General features: G+C 40.8%; 1 long non-coding RNA gene across 1 annotated transcript; it reads left to right on the top strand.

The window, feature by feature from the left end:
* Positions 1 to 4,114: 4,114 nt before the first annotated feature.
* Positions 4,115 to 17,511, top strand: LOC143652190 (uncharacterized). The gene is made up of 3 exons (XR_013160477.1): positions 4,115 to 4,362; positions 16,153 to 16,523; positions 17,410 to 17,511. It is a non-coding gene; the product is annotated as an uncharacterized LOC143652190 (long non-coding RNA).
* Positions 17,512 to 17,788: the final 277 nt, after the last annotated feature.

The raw sequence follows: 17,788 nt of genomic DNA, 5'->3' as shown, positions 1-17,788 counted from the left end.
GTCACCCAAAGACTTTACCCAAGTAGCCCACCACCTGTGCAAACTCACTGGTATTGCACTGTATTATGTAGAATTTTAACTCTATTTTGTGATGGCGCTTATTTTACCTCCTTTTTCAATACTGTTTTAAACACACACACACACACACACACATATTAAGTTACACACTCATCCTTAGTAATTGTATTTCTCCAAGCATTCTTCTAGGGGTGTCCTTCTCCAATCTGCTTTCAAAGTGGTTGTGTTTGGGTGGTAAATCTTTTGAGGCCTTATATACTTAAGAATATTATTAAATTGTCCTCAGATTAAATGATAGCTTAGCCAGATATAAAATTACAGTTTTAAAAATCGTTTTTATTCAACATTTCAAAAATAATTCTCCACTCTCTCCTTGGTTAGATGCTGCTACTGAAAAGTCAGATTCCAATCTGAATGCTTCTTCCGTGTAGGTGAACTGCTCTTTCTGTGACCTCTGAGCTTTTTAACTTTTTCTTTCACGTTCTTAACATTGTGCTTTCTATGTATGAATTTTATATATTCTGTTTAGCATTCAATAAGAACTTTAATATGAGTCTTTTTCTTTCTTTAATTCAGTTACCATTTTCTCACAAATTTCCTCTTTTTTTTCTCTCCATTTATGGCTTCTTATTATATTTAGGTTGGCACATGTGCTGCTAGCCTACATTTATTTTCACTTTTCTTTTATATTTTTCACTCTTTATCTCTGCTCACTGCCTTCTCAGAGATTTCTTCAGTCTCATTTTCCAGATCATTAATTTGTTCTTCAGCTATTTTCTTCGTGTTTTTTATTCCACCTTCTAACTTCATTATATTCTGTATCACATATTTTATACCTAGGATTCCATTAGCTTCTGCTTGGGGATGTTTGATCCAGCTTCCTGGTTCTAACATCCTTGCTTATTAGGGGTAGAGCTTCTCTTAATATGATTGGGCACCTCACGGCCTAGCTTCTATGCTCCTCAAGAACTTAATGAGTAAGGCATGTGCCCCAGGCCGGCCTCTTCAAGGCAGAAAAATAAGTCAAGCCATGGTGTTGGGTTCAATGAGGGCGAATCTGTGAAGCAGGCATCAGCAGTGTAGGCTGAGAGCCTGGATGCTGAGTGTTTCCTTATCCATTTCCTTCGTTATCCTCCGAGGGTGGAGAGAACTGGCCTCTTAGCCTTGGAGAGGACATAGGGTGGGCAGAGCAGCGCCCTGGGCAATGTGAAGGAAAGAGAAGAAAAGGCATGAAAGCTCTCCCCTTAACAGCCATCATGCTATAAACGGCATCCAAGCATCCTCTGGTCCAACTAAGTCACAACTGCCTTCAGTATCCCCAGTGGGTTCTCATAGTTACATTGCCTTTTCGGGTTCATTCACTCCCTCCTCCTTTATATGCCCTATTGGATTTTGAGTTCGTGGAGGAGGTCAGCATCCCATGCTAATCATATTACCAGACCAGCAGGAAGGAGACAAAATGATAGGATTTCCAGAAGTACTAGATGCTAGAGAAAAGCAAACCAAAGAGACGAATACAAACAAAACCACAGACCCCACCATGTGGGGAATAGAAGACAACAGAGGGATTTCTTGTGTTTGTTGTTTTGTTTGTTTGTTTTAATTAATCTGGAGAACAGTAAGACTTACAGGGGAGTTGGGAGAGGGGAGAATATGACACAACACATGTCTTTGAACTGAGGATAAAATGGACAAGTAGTCTTTTTACATTTTTGGTAATAAATGGCTTGGTTTCATGTCATGAAATGATTAACATTTTCACATAATCTCACCCATTGAGCTGTCACATTGGAGCAGCCGTATTCTGTATCCTGATAGCAAACATCATCGCTGCCCCTCTTCTGTTTTTGACTCACTCTATTTTATCTTTATTTTGAGGTTTCTGTCACCAGGATTAGAGCAGAGCACTTCACCTGAGTTTACAGATGTCCATGGTCTCCCATGAGTGCTGCTGCCCTAATGGGGGTAAGGTAAATTTAGATAAAGAGCACCTTGAAGCATCACCTGCATCAACAGGTGACCAGGTTCATTTCACCAAAGGCCTTGTGTCAACCCTGCCTCACCTCCAGCCACCAGAAAAAAAAAAAAAAGCCTTTTCTTTGCTTAGTCCCTTTCATTCCAAGGGCTAAAATTCCAGAATCAGTGGAAATTTGGAGAGAAAGCCCTGTACAGAGACAGAAAATTCCTCCACGAGCCATTCTATGCCGAGCCTCATGCCAGGCAGTCTACAGACACTCTTCCAGTGGATCCTCACAGTGTCCAGCCAATAGGTTATTATCCGCATTCTACGGATGACAAAATCAAGGCCCAAAGAAATCAAAAGACCAGCCCAAGAGGACCCAGAAATGAAGGGCAAAGACGCATTGTCAGGACTAAAGGTCCAACAGTTTCCACCTGAAATGCAGAAGAAATAAATTGATTTCCATTTGTCCCTTCACATATTTACTGAGACTCTATTTCAACAATGTACCAGGCAATGACCTACGCCTTGAATGTACTCTCAGACAAAATAGATATAGCCCCTACCATCTGGGCAAGAGAAGGTGGGTATACAAACAGGACAGCAAGTCCCCAATATGAGTATGTGCTTTACATAGCATGGTGTGCAGAACTAAAGAATTAATGAAAATAAAAGAAGGAAAGGAAAAAGACAAAGAAAAATAGGGCATTATGAGAGAGAAAAAGTAAGGGGTCTAATGTAGAATATGGAGTCAGGGAGGCTGAGGCCAGAAGAATAGATGTGCATTCACCTCGGATGACCACCTGCCAACCCCATGCCCAGAACCCTCCACCTCAGCTGGTTGCTCTATCAGTAGAACAGGCTTCAGTGGTTGTTGGTCTACATCTATGCATTGTCGTTTGTGAATGAAACTAATATGGAAACACTCATATTGGGACAAGTCAAAAAATCCTTCTTTTCCTAGTGAATGGCATCATTTCTTGTGAGGACAAGGAACTCGGGACTTTGAGTCAGAAGACAGGGTTCCAGGGTCGGCCCCATTTTGAATTCTCAAGCCTGCATTTTCTCTACACTGCCTCCCCAGGCATGAAGAAAGCATAGACTCTGGAGTGATGCTAACCAGTTTCTCAGTCCAGGGCTGGTTCTTGCAGGAACATTTTTTAATCTTTCTGAGCTTCAGTGTCCACCTTGTACACCCAGCACACCATGCTGATATGCATAGTAGAGTAGACAATGTAAATCCACGTACTTCACCTAGGACATGGTAACATTTTAATGACTATTGGTCTCTGTCCTCACAGTGACAGACAAATCTACTCTGCAGGAATTCTGTCATGGTGGGCTCAGAGGAAATAAGCCCCACACTCCCTTACTAATCTCATTCTCCTTGGGCCTCAGACCCCTCTTCAGAATGATAACAGAAGTGCTGTGCTGAAGCGTCATGGCCTGGAGAGGATCCAGTCCAAAGTTGCTCCTGTGGACACAGGCATTGCAGAGGACACCCTGACTTTAGCTCAGAGGGCCTCATCAGAACAGGCAGATGCATGCTGGGCTGTGCCCCGCATAACTGGAGCCACTTCACATTATCAATGCAATTGAGGGAATCTAAATTGGTCCACAGTGCACGTGCCCAGAACACGCCATTCACTTCTAAAATCAAGGGCTCTTAAAAAATGTGAAGTGCTGAATTTGGAAAGGATTGAGGGTTTGGGCATGCACAGTGAAGAACAATTTTATATTATGGGAGCTCTTCAACTATTTTTTTTTTATATATAAGCACTTCATTTTGGAAGGGACTCAAATAATGTTCTATTACTACATTCAACACATGATTGACTTGAAAATGCAATCTCACAACATGAGAAACTAAATCCCCCCAAAGTCCCCAAACTGGGAGAAATATGAAGAAAAGGAAATACTTGATTCTTCCGTACACCTGAAATATCTTCACTTTTCTACTCCATCTCTCCAAGCATGGTGCATTTTTAACGCCCAACTTAAAAGCTGTCTCTGATGCCTTTCAATTCAGATTTGCTGACAGGCATTGAATGCCGGCCAATTCTCATTTGTTCAGTCATTTAATCCTCATAATGACTCTGTGATGTAAGTGGTCTTATCCCCACTTGACCCCTGAGGAGGCAGGGACTCAGAGAAGCTAAACTGACCTTAGCACTTAAGAGAACCTCAGAGAACACATGAGCTCCTTTAAAACTCATTCAGTTCAGTGAACTGAAGAAAGATCAAACCTTTTCCAACACGGAAGGCTTTCAGCCAAGCAGGAAGGAAAAGTCCTTGTCCCGGGTATCTTGAGATGGATAAGAAAATCACAAGATTTGAGTTCAGAACACCTGAGTTCTAGCCACCAAACACTTGTGTTGCCTGAGGTAGGTCACTTTTTCTTGTCTATAAAATAGGGAGACCTCACAGGTTGCTGGAAAGGGAGATGAGATAGAAGCGACAACTCTTGGCTCAGATGTTTGACAGAAGTGACAACTCTTGGCTCAGATGTTTGGCATGGGGCTTTTAAGCAACATTGCTCTCAGTGATCACTTTTGAGAAGAAGACCACCCATAGAAAGCATCTAGCAGCTTGAGGCATCAAACCCAATGCCCTTAAGAGTGGGTCTCAGCTCTAGTGAAAAAGGTTTCCAGGCCTCCCAATAAGGGTGAAACAGCAAAAACCTCTTTACCCATGATGTGTATTATTATGAAACCTTATGGCCTTGGAGCTATCTGGATCACCAGTCTCTGGTCATCTGCACTGGAACCTCATCTGATCATCTGCCTTGCTCAGCTTCTCTCTGGAAAGTTGGGACAGGACATGCATTCTGAAGGAACCTAAGAAAGGAAGCATATAGAATGAAAGGGTGTTTCTTTGGCATTTTGATTGAAACTTGAGCCACTGCTCACAGAAACACTCCTCAGAGCAAGACTGATAGGACCTCTGTGGACTGGGCAGTGAGAGCCTTTTGATACTCTGTAGTTAGGCCTGCCCTCTGGGTAGTCAGGAACTCTGAGGCCCACATCAGAAAAAGGACCCACTTGTTAATGGAACAGCCAGAATCAGGATCTAAGTCTCTTGACTTGTAAGTCCCAGCTCTTCATACTCTACAACTTGCCTCCTCTTGGGGAGGAAGGGATGCAGGAATCTTAACAACTTCTATCTCTAAATTTCCATGGAGTTTTCTCAGTTAACATCCATCGCTTTTGTAGGACCTATTGAAATGGTGGCTTTCTGCCCAGGATTCCATCGTTTACCATCTTCTTCTCACTCAGGACCTCTCCCTGGGAGATCCTAGCTAATCCCAGGACTTGAACTACAGACTGCAGGCTGGAAACCCCTAAATACTTTTCTTCAGATCAGATCTCGAGGCCCTTGCGTGGTAGTGGCTCCTGTGTTTCTGTATCTGGAAACAATAGAGCATTTCAAACTCAACATGTCTCATACTGAGCTAACATCTTCCTCCCACTCACAACTAAACAAAAACAAATACAAGACTTGCAGATTGAGATAAGACACGTAGTGCTTCAAAGCAGGAAATCAAGGAGTTGAAGAAAGGAGCACAGATGCCATGTAGGGAAAGACCACTTTAAGATGGTGACATTTGAGCTGAGATCTGAAAGAGGAAGAAAATCAACCAAAAAAGAACATTCCAAGAAGATGAAATAGCACTGCAAAGGGAAAGGGTTTAGCATGTTGGAGGAAAGAAAGGGTAAAATGATTTGCCCATCCTCTGAGCAGCCGGGAGTAGCAGTTCAGGCTGAAGAAGTAACGGGAGATCAATCATGAGGAGGAGGTTTTTAGGAGATTGGCTATTATATTATGCACAATGACAAGAATTGAATGAAATGTACAGACAGTGAATACACGGCAGAGCCATATGAAGATCAGATATTCATATTTCCAGACTTCCTCCCCAAACATTAAACTTGTGTTCCTGAACTTTCCCCAACCAGCAATTCTCTTTCTATAACTCTGTAATTATCTTTGCTCTTCTCCTCTTTTATACTGCTCCTCATTTCCTTGTTCTCTCCGTCATCTTATTGCTTACCACTACCTCCCTTTTCCCGCCGAGCCATTTCACTCACAGATGCCTGGTTGCCCCTGAAATATGAATGTGTGTTTCACTGGGTTTGCCTGGCGAGGTGGCTTCATGAAGGAAGGCTTCTCTCCAACCTTCTCTGGGTTGGTGCCCTGTTTAAGAAGGTTTATTGCAATTTCCTCAGCATGGACTTAATTGCTTATTGGCATTGCAGCATGGGATTTCATTGTCAGCTAGATAACACACATCTTGGGAAACAAATCTGCCCAGATCTACAGAGACCACCAGGAGAGGGACTGCTCCTATTTGCAAGAATATTCTTATTCCCAGCATCTAATTCTCATGTGGGGCATCTCCAGGAACATAAAAAATAGATCAAGAGATTTATTATTGTGAAGGCTGAGGAGAAGAAGAGACCTGCAAAATGCCGAAGATTTCATTTGTACGTGGTTTAAAATGTTGGTAAATATTTAACGGAAACATCAAGCAATAAAACTCAAATTATTGTAGAGTGGAGAAAGGAACTAGAGGGTAATTTATCAATGGAGAAGGAGGAATGGATACTGTATTTTACTGGGGCACACATATTCTGACATACTAATGGGTAGTGTGTCAGTTAAATGTTGACATGTACCGAATCATGGCCCAGTCTAAATGCCTTAGTCATGGCAGGGGGTTTGAAAAGAGAATATTTGAGAATAATGTGAATTAAAAAGGCAAGTTACTTTAAATTTCTGTTTGGTAGGCCCCCAGGCCTACAAGTCCAATGGGAATACACTTTAGCTAGAGGCTTGATGAATGGCCTTAATGAAGTTGGACAACTTGGAATACATGCATAAAATGATTTTAAATATTGATACGATGTCATTGTGTGTCTGAAGATATTGAAATGTTCATTCTCCAAGCAAGACAGGTTCATCTCATTTATTAAAGGTGGAAATGATTATTTACATTTGAAAATGGAATGTGTGCTCAGATAGCAGCTGGAGCAATAAAATAATTATTGCATTCAGGGAAATAGATACAGTCCATCTTCTGGAAGAGGAAAATCAAAGTACATCAACATGCAAATACTTGGGAGTTTGTGGCTGCTGTTAAGAAAACAATGGCCATTTCCTTGAAGGTTATCATTTTAGGTTCCCATGCTGCAGGATGCAAATATACCTTCTAATGAGAGTTAGTTTTATCACCTTATCTGGAGAAGGCATGATGGAAAAGCTTCCAGTGTGCAAAGGTGGGGGAGGGGGGGTGACCTGCTCCTCTCCGATGTGTCTATTAGGACATTTCCATGACACTGCCTGATGCCTGCAACCTGTAATGCTCTTCCCTGATGGAAGGAAGAGGCATGGCGTGATACTGGAAAGCTAAGTTCTGTTGTGATATGAGAGTTTCTTTGGAGAATGCCTCCGGGCAGCTGTCTGCCTCCTGTGTTCAACATTATGGCTGTGTATCAAGCTGGAGTAGAAGTGTATTAAAGCTAGCAGGCAGTGCAGAGTCAGCTGGAGGTTCCAAAGTGCTAACTAGGCCGAGGAACCAAGGGCGGACCCAAGTTTAAAAATAAAATCACCGCAAGCTTATTTCATTTCCTGCCTATGCATCATGGCTTGAAGAGCTAATTGCACCTTGCTAGATGTGAAGCTTTGGTTCTGAAAGCCTCGTCAGTGCTCTACTCTCTATCCCATTATTTCCTATTAATCTCCTGTCATTTTCGCTATGGCTGGGCATGGATGACAGGAAGGCCACAACCACAGCACTTGTAACTTCTTTCATAGCCATCCCCAGCACCAAATCCAGCCAACCAGAAGGCACAAAATCAGAAAGCAGTGACAGGATCATACAAAGAACTAAGGCCAATGTCAGCAGAAAGGAAAGAGTCAGAGCAAGCCACTCATTCAATATTTGTTGAGTACCTACTACGATCTCAACCTACCTGTGTGACTTTGGGCAAGTTACTTCTCTGTGCTCCCGTTTCCTGTCTGTGTCATGGAGATGAAGATGACTGCCAGAAAGGAGGGGTGCCATGAGCACTAAATAAGCTATTGTATTTAAAGCTCTCAGAACAGTGCCTGGTATACAGTAGGAGCTCTCTCAATGCTGATGATATTGCTTCTCTTGTTCTTTATTAGACACGTTGGACACTGAAGTAGGGAGATAATGAAATTAGAGCCTCTATCCTCAAGAAGCTCATGAAGTCACACAAGTAAAAATCAAATACATTTTGTTTTGCTCAGCATTAGTAGTAATTAAGCACCGACCATCAGGCACTGGGCCAGAAGATTTGAATGCACTGGGACACTTGACTTTACCAGCATTCTGCTAGAGGTAGGAATTTTTATCTGCATTTACAGATGAGGAAATTCGGCCTCTGAGAAGTCAGATGACAGAAGCTGCAGTTAAGGGAGAACCAGGCACAACAGGTCTTCTTTCTACTTGTGGCTCATCAGGTTTCAGAAGCCAGGACAGGGGATGTCCTACTATCTGGCCCTGCCCCACCTGCTTGGCTTTCCACCATGCTCTCTCCCTTGGGTCCTCAGAGGGACCAAGAAAGGAAGCAGTCTGTGGTGGAGCCTTTCCATGAGCACAACTTTGGAGGCTGTGCTGTTCCACAGTGTGACCAGGGCAGGAGCTCTGGTGGCATGAATAAAAGTCAGTTTGGCAAGGCCCATTGGAGAACACATGCTACTTGTGGTTGTCATTACTAATGAGAGTGTCACATCGGCCACAGACAAAGTGGCCAGAAGACAACGCCGTCCTCACATCCAGAGCTCTACTGACCTTGACACAGAGGTCACAAGATGCGAACTGCATTGACTGTGGCTCCTTCTCCTTCCCACACCGCCCAGGGCCCATCTCTCCTTGCTCAACTCCAACTTGCTTCAAACAAAAAACTCTCAAAGCAATTCATAGCAGTACCAAAAAAACATCATAGCAGAAAACACACTGGATTAATAATAATGATTACAGAATAAATTATTAAACATCTCTGACGGGACAGGTTGTTACATCCATTAACTCATTTATCCCACATGACTACCTTTTTTAATATACATATATATATATATTTGAAATAGACATATTTTTATATATTCTCCCATTTTATAGGTAAAGAAATTGAACCTCAGACAAGTCCAAGATCTTTCAACCATTCAACTTTAGTGCGACAGACTTGAGCTTTAATTCAGTCTGTCTGAAGTCTTTGTTTTGTTTTGTTTTGTTTTATTAGAGAAGTTGTAAGTTTACAGAAAAGTTATCCAGAAAAGACAGAATTCCCATATACCACCTATTATTAACACATTATATTTATATAGTACATTTGTTACAATTGTGGAAAGAATATTATTATAATTGTATAGTAACAATAGTCCCTGGTTTACATTGGGGTTCACTGTTTGCATTTAATTCAGCATCTTGGAATCCAATTGCACTTTCTGATATCCTGGGCTTTCGGGCATGAGCCCTCATCCAGCCAACAAGGGGCAATTGGGGTGATTTATACTTTCTCTGGACCTTGGTTCTCCCTTATATAAAATTCAGGAGTCGGTCTAAATCTTGCCTAATAGCCCATCCAACTTGAAGAATGTGTTGATGTATGGATGTGTCACAGGCACCTACTAGAAATGTGTGTGAAATGGTGAAATGGTGAAGAGGCTGACCTTGAAAGTAAGACCGCATCGTGGCCAGCCATCTGACTTGAGGCAAGTTTTTTACATCTCTAAGGCTAGTAACCTCTGAGTAGTGGGATTGCAAGCCAGCCTGTTCCATATGGTTGGAGTGAGGATTACATGAGATACTACTCAATGCTTCAGAACAAAAATCCTCATTGAAGAGGTGCTGGTTTTTATGACCAGTGGCTCAAAAATGTTTTTTGGAATTTTTGTTAAAGGCAAACAGAGTATCCATTTCAAGTTATTGCTTCCTTGAATAAGTTTTCATAGTCCTCTCAAAAAATAATTGTCCTACTCATAGAGGAAATGCATTTTATAGTCACTTTCATTCTTTCTATGATAATTATCTTATTACTTGCTAATATTCAAGAGAAGTAAAAACAGCTCTACATCTCATATTTACAAAAAAAAAATCTTTTCTGGCACCTATTTAGTTTTACTTTCAGAGCCTCATAAAAATTAGGTTGTGTATTTATTCCAGAAAGAAAGAAAGAGACAGAGAGGAAGGAAGAAGGGAGGGAGGGAGGGAAGGAAAGAAGGAAGGAAGAGAAGAAAGAAGAATGAAAACAAGAAGGCAAGAAGGCAGAAATAAAGGAAGAAAAAGAGAGAAGAAAGTAGGAAGGAATGAAAGAAAGGAAAGAAGGAAGGAAGAGAAAGAAATAGAGAAAACAAGGACTGAAGAAAGGAAGAGAGGGAGGAAGGGAGGGAGGGAAGAAGGAAGGAAGAAGATAAGGAAAAGAAAAAGAAAAGAAAAAAATAGGCTTTAGCTTGTGTTTCTTTAGATTGTGTTTGAGCAGTGTACAAAAAATTAATCTTTCCCCAAGCCATCCATGAGAACCTGTTAATAAGGAAGAGGAAAAATGAGATAAAGGGCAACATTTTGGAGAAATTCTGATCCGTTAGTGGTGGAGAATCTTATTCACCTGCAATGCTTATTGACAATATTTAAGTACATATGGTGGATACAACCTGGCTCTTGACTCGGGAAACAATTCTCCTAATGGCTCTTCAGTCATAATCTAGTTGAGAATCTATTTCATTCCACACACTGTGCTTGGACTCCCTGGGATAAGATAAAGACTAAACTTGCTTGTATTAGACTAGTTGTTTATATTAGAAAAATAATAGGGAAAGGAGTACCTCTGCCCCAACCACCTTAGCCCAAATCCTAAACTCTCTAAAGTTTCCTACCATGTGAAAAGTGGAGTTAATAGTATCTGTCTTATAAAACTGTTGGGAAGAATCAATAGGAATCCCTATACAAAGTTCTTTGAAACTAACAGCTATGCAAAAACAGGTCATTCTCTTTTATTCATTCTCCATACATAATCCTTGACTTTCACTTATTTCTTTTTCTGCTGCATTCTAGATAAAGGATTCTTTTCTTGTAGTTTAGACTAGACTATGACTTTTTGAGGTTCTTGTGGCTGTCCTTACAGCAGCTCAGCAGAGATCCAGCTCTTCCTTTTCCCAGTGTCTCGCAGGATTCTGCTTCCTGGCCCCCTTGGCTTTGAATAGGGCTGACTGACTAATTCTGTCCCTAGCATGAGTGGAAGTTTTATGTGTCCCTTTCAGGAAGAAGGATTTAAGTTCTGATGCCAGACCCTCCAGAACCTTTTCCCACGGAGATCAGCAACATGAGCTCATGCCTAGTCCATCAACCAAATTTTCACAGTGAAAAAAAATGGAATCAGTCCATGTAGTGACTACATGAAAAAAAAGAGGTTTTTTTTTCCATTAATTACTGAGATTTGAGGAATATTTGTTATAACAGTACTACATAACTTGTCCTGACTAGTAAAGGTTGCAACATTGATGATGTCATGTAGTCCAGCTCAAGCCATGTGAAAAGCTGATCCTTAATCAAGAACACCTAACTAGAGAGTAAGAACATAGGGAAATTCATGACTGCAAACCCAGAAGTTAGCATGCGAGTCTAATAAACTGCCAGATTCCAAACATGGCCATTAAATGAGGAAAATTCAAACCCATGTACATGTGCTCTAGGTACAGTGTTGAGTGTTGGGTAATAATGATGAAGAAGACATAATCCTTTAGGGAAGAAAATGTCAAATTGTGAAAAAGTCAGAATGGCAGAATAATCACTGGGAACATGTAAGGCAATAGAAAAAAATATATCCAGGGGTCAAGAAGACAAAATCATGTCAATGCAGTACTAGGTATTCTTATGCTGGACTAGCTGTCACTGCCACATGTGATTGCTTTGAGCAAGCAGATAATCATTCCAGCCAAGGGGCAGTTCACTGAAAGATGATAGTGATAATATTCTCCTTAGTGCATCATAACGACACCACTGGCCTGTCCATCAGAAGAGTCTGCTTTCAAATTATGTTTCCAGTATTAGACAGGATTTAGATTAGGAATCACATGGTCTCAGTCAGACACCTCAGTTACCAAAAGCATGATAATACTAATTTTCATTTGCTTAGTTCACAGAAAAGGTGCTCACCTCTCTTCTCTGCAGACCTCCCAACAACAGCCCTGAAGAAATGAGGAAATGAGGTTCAGGAGGGGGATTGACTTGCTGGGGAAGAGCTCTGGCTCTAGGGGGTTCCTGACCCCATCTCTAACTGCTGCATAATCTTTGCATACCTTAGTTTCCTTATATGTAAAATGGGCATAATAACAATACCTGAGAAGATTACTATGAAGGTTTAATATGCAAGGAAGACACTTAGCAACTTTATGCATATAGTAAATGCTCAATAATGTTATCTAACAGTGCTGTTTTTATTGTTTTATTAATTATTATTATTATTTCCTAAGGTCATTCAGTTGGTAAGTGGCAGGGATGGGATTTTGATCACCCTGTCTCCTGTCACACATATACAGACTGCTGGACCAGGATAAGAGATGCAAACTATGGCTTTGGTAACTAAATAACTGGGGATACCCACAGATAGAATGAACCCTACACTCTCTAGCTTCCTGGTCACCATTTGGAACCCACTGGGCCAATTGCCTGTGGGCTACTGACTTTTCACAATGCCAGTGCGTCACAACCAAGCCTTGTAACCACCAGACAGCTCAGGAGTGAGACTTTCATTATATCCAGATCAACCTCTTCATTTCCCAAAGCTTATCCAACCCTAATTAGCCCAAAGAGAGTCATCTAGGTAAGTTGAATATCAAGCTCATCAAGAAACTCTTGGTCTGATTGTAGGCTCTAAGAGGCAGCCATAACAGCTCAATTTCTGTTCAAGATTCATTGATTATATGAGGCAACTGATGAAATAACAAGGAATGGGAGGTTGTTTGAGATATTTCTTTTTTTTTTCTCTCTCTCTCTCCTTCTAAGTGATTGCAAGTAAATGAAAGAAAAACTAACCTCTATATGTCATACACACCATAATCTTACTTCCATACTATCAGTTAAAGGCTAAGATGCACCAATTGAAACCAAGGAGCCTGAGAGATTGGTGAGAGAACAGGTGAGGATTTCAGAAGAGAAAGCTATTCATGCTGGGGAGTCCATGCATATCATTTTGATGTGTAAATTACTGAGGAAAAATGGAAACTTTCTCCATTGACTTACTTTACACACCATTTTCCTATTGACATCAAAAAAGCAGTTTCATTGATCACCTCTCAGTGATTTGACTATGGGATTTACACTCAGCTCAAACCATTGATTGTAATGGTGATTTCTGTTGACTTAAAGAGGTGTTCAGCTCTGATTGGGATCTCACCAGATGAGTAGGCTTCCACTTTCAATCATCTACAAATCAATGCTCGGTCACCACACTCTAAGAAGTCTCATTTAATCACTTGATGCCAAGTTCCAAACTTTCCAACAACCTATTCAAAGCCATACAATAAGAAGCAAAATCAGTCTGTTTCTTCTTTCACGGTTTTCCCTTTGCCTTGGGTATTCTTCTACTTTGCACACTGGAAAATCCTAATTTTCAAGACCCAGTTCCTGGTCACCAGCAGGTCCAGATCTGTATAAAAAGAGGTGCCAGAAGAGTCAAGGTGTTGTTTAGCACTAAACCTTGATCCTTGAAAGGCTCTAATTTCAAACACTCCTTCCTTGGTGGCTTTCCTTTCCTTCAACATCTACTGTATATGAAACAATGTTCTGAGATAAGTATACATCTCTAAATGAGACAGCTGAAAAATATGGGTTTATATACATTCTAGAAGGGGAGACAGATAAAGAAGTAGGCAAATAAATTATTATGATGGTATCAAATGATGATAAGTGCAATTGCAATAAAAATATTTTAAAAACGTGATGGGATAGAGAAGTAAACGGCAATAATTTAGGCTATGCCGTAGAAACGTAGACATTCTGTTTACTTTCACAGTTCTTTGTCTACCCAGCCCCTTCTTCCTGCCATCTCTGCCCTTTGCCTCTTAGCACCTCACTGAAGGACAACAAAGATATTTTGACATCAGTTAAATAAGAAATCAGACCAGTGGCTGGGACAAGCAAATCAAGTAAAAAATGAAGGCTTCCTGAGCTGTCCTTAGTTTGGGATTAGCCATTCCATTTTGCCCTCTTTTTCAGTATGGACACAATTTGAATCAAATCTGTTCCATTTTCCTCTTATTCCACATCCAAATCGTTTTAAAATTGCCATTTGTTTCTCAATAGAAAAAGATTTTTCTTTCTTATTATACCAAAGATAACCTCTGCCAATAAAAGGAATTTATTAGGCCTCCAATGCCCCATGTTAATTGGTAGAGATGTTATATAAGGTGAGTTAATACACAGGGGTCTTGGCCCCTGGCCCTTTATAGCCAAGTGCTGTCAAAGACTCTGAACTCAGAGTTAAGAAGTGCTATTTTTACTCCTAATAAGAAGTGCTATTTTTACTCCCAATTACACACTTTACACACAGCAAGAAACATGAATTTTTGTTTCAGACAAATCTGGGTTCAAATCCTGGCACCACCCCTTACTAGCTTTGCAATACTTCATAAGTCATTTTTGGCCTTCCATTTCTCTATCCGTCAAACATGAACATTGTAACCTCTCAGCAGAGTAATTGTGGATATAAGAACTACTGTGTGAAGTGCCTGAGATAAAACAGAGACTATATTAATTGAAACTAATATTTTTGTTAACAACTTGGGTAAGTCTTTTTACCTCTCTGTACCTTAGTTTCTTCTTACGTAAAATGACAAGGGATAGAGGTAGACGTATATATATATACACATAACTCAAAAGTTGCTCTGGTGTTGTGGCTCTATTTCCTTGGTTTCTTTCACATTGTATTAGCCTCTGCTCTTGATTTTCTTTACTCTTACTTGCAAACTGTATAAGCCCACCCATGTGGGGTTCTAATCAGCCAAGTTATTAAACCATGAAGTAATGTTTAATAAGCACCTTCTGGACAACAGATTTTGCAGGGACTATGATGGGAATGGGGGTGGGTAAATTGATGTAAAGGTGAATATGATCTGGCCCTAGATCTCCAGAAGCTTCTTTGAGTCCGAGGAACGGCATCTATATAATGATCATTATATGGTAGAAAGTTCCAAGGATCATGAGAAGAAGGTGATAACAAACTTGAAGAGAGATCAACAGACATCGCTGGTCCATTACCCACTGCAATATCATGGGAGCTTGTGAGACACTGGACAGGAGTCTCTAAGACCACATAAGGATATAAGGATTTGAATATATAGAAATGAGTGAGGGGAAAGACAACTTGAAGGTAAGGTCAGCATGAGCAAAGATCTAGAGGTAAGAAAGCTTGAAACTTGAGAGAGATGCAGCAATCAGGGAGTCAGCCTGAAGAAGGGGAAGGGGAGCACAAAGCAAAAAGAATTTTGGGGGTTAGATTTTAGAGGACCCCAAAATCCAGATGAAGAAACTTAGACTCCTCTGCCACCTTAATTTCCTCAAGCCCCAGTACCCTTGCCTTTAGAAGGGGATTAAGACCAGACCTTATTTCATGGTTGAAGTTGAGGATTTAAAGAGATGACACAAGTGAAAACATCAATACAGAGCCTGCCATGTTCAAGTGCCAATTACTGGGACATGTGCTAGAACCCTGGTGAAGCTAACCTGGTAGGATTCAAACAGCCGGTGACCACCTGCCCAGAACAAGAAAAGAGGAATTATTCTCATGCAGAGTGAAATGGTTTTTAAAGAAGAGAAGTGACATATTCCAAAGTTATCGTTTGATCACCTGGATCCAACTGTACCTGAAGTCACACAACCTTGAAATTTTCAGTTTTGAGAGCCAATAAATTCCCTTTTTTTTTTAAACCAGTATAAATTTATTTTCTTCTTAAAGCCTTAAATTATATAAAATACAGCCATTTTTCAAATCTCGGTCTTGAGTCCAGCTTGCTTGGAAAGTAATTTATTCCTGTGAACTGATGGGAGACTGATGAGTGATAAAGTTGAGTTTATTTCAGGAACTTTGGGGGCAGGTGACATGTGATTGCTGCGGGCCCTAAATAATTCTGCTATTATGTGCCACTTCTTCCAGGTGTTGGGTTGAGTGGTAACCCCATAAGAGATACGTCCACATCCTGATCCCTGAAATCTGGGAATGTAACCTGTATTTGGAAGAGTCTTTGCAGATATAATCAAATTAAGGATCTTGAGAAGAGGAGCTCATGCTGGATTATCTGAGTGGGTCCTAAATCAAATGATAAGTGCCCTTGCAAGAACAGGGCAAAGGAATATTTGAGAAAATGGAGAAGAAGCCACAGAGAAGAGGAGGAGACAGTGTGACTGATACAATGTACCCACGAATGAAAGAACACCTGGGACAGGCAGCTGCTGGGAAAGACAAAGAACAGAGAAGGAGCCAAGCACTGCCAACACCTTGATTTTGGGTTTCTGGCCTTCAGAACTGTGAGAAAATAAATTTCTATATTTTAAGCCATGCTATTGTGGTACTTTTTTATTGCAGCCACAAGGCACTAATATGCTGCATTAAAAAAATATCAAAGTTTACCTTTTACAACTGTGTAAAAGTTGTCCAGCCCTTGGCGTGTTCTATATTGGGCTAAAGACCAATATAATCTAGGCTGGATTCATTACTCTACATTCTTTATTATCTTATTCATGTTTTTCTTCTGATTTTTAGAGAAATTAAAATCCAAACACATCCATGGGCCCCTAAAAGTATTCTGGACCCTCTACACTATGCCTGCTGTGCCGGGGTGGTTGCTGGTCCTGTTTGCAGGTTCCACATGGCCTGTTTCTAAAGAGGCCTGGCTTGGTGCAACCTCAGGAACAACTTTTCGTGCTGTAACTCTTTGTCTAATCTTGTCTCAGCTCTGAGTCTACCCTCTTTGTCTTATACCCAAGATTGTCTTCAGACCTTGGTCTTCCGATTGACAGAAGGCTGGGGTCCTAAACCTATTCTGCCATGACCAAGAGGTGTACTCCCTGATCCTGCCGAGACCCCCTTCTCTTTCAGCCCCTCACTCACATCATCTGTTGAACTAAATGACCTCTAACGTCTCCTTCCAGTGCTAAAAGCCTCAAATATCCCCATTCTATCACATAAGCATTTTCATCTCCTATAATTCCTTTAGCCCAATGGGCACACCACCCCCTCCCCCCTCCCCAAACACAGACACACTTCTATTCTTTACTGAAAATGTGCAAATGTTTAGAGGATCACCTAAGAAGAAAGGAAGGGAAGAAGAAAAACGCCAGTGATGTAAAGCAGAAAACAGCCAAATTAAAATGTGGACCTTCTAATGTTTCTTGTCTAACCTTCCTTGCACAGTTTCCACCTTGTTTATCATATCTGGATTGTAATTCCCCTGGGGGAGCAAGCTATCTGCAATTTCCAAAGTGCCTTCTAAATAATCAGTAATCAAGAAATGCCAAGTAATCACGATCTTCAGAGTGCTTATTGAGGGTCACTGAAACCTGCATCAAGCCTGCTGTCATAAAGAACCTCTGCTCCTTAGGTAAACACTCTAACTGATGTGCCAGGGTCACCACCGAAGCCCGCCTCCTGTACATTACCATTATTATTATTTTGTGTTTCCCTAATACTTTCATTGGAGATAATCATGTTATGAATAATAACTTTTATAAGCTGCATTTGTAACTGCTTATGTGTAAAGAAGCGGCATTTTCTGAAATCAAAATGACACTAA

This window comes from Tamandua tetradactyla, chromosome 12, assembly GCF_023851605.1.
Source record: "Tamandua tetradactyla isolate mTamTet1 chromosome 12, mTamTet1.pri, whole genome shotgun sequence".
In the NCBI taxonomy this organism is placed as follows: Eukaryota; Metazoa; Chordata; class Mammalia; order Pilosa; family Myrmecophagidae; genus Tamandua; species Tamandua tetradactyla.
The sequence above is the reverse complement of the archived record's forward strand: the minus strand, read 5'-3'. Positions and strand labels throughout refer to the sequence as shown.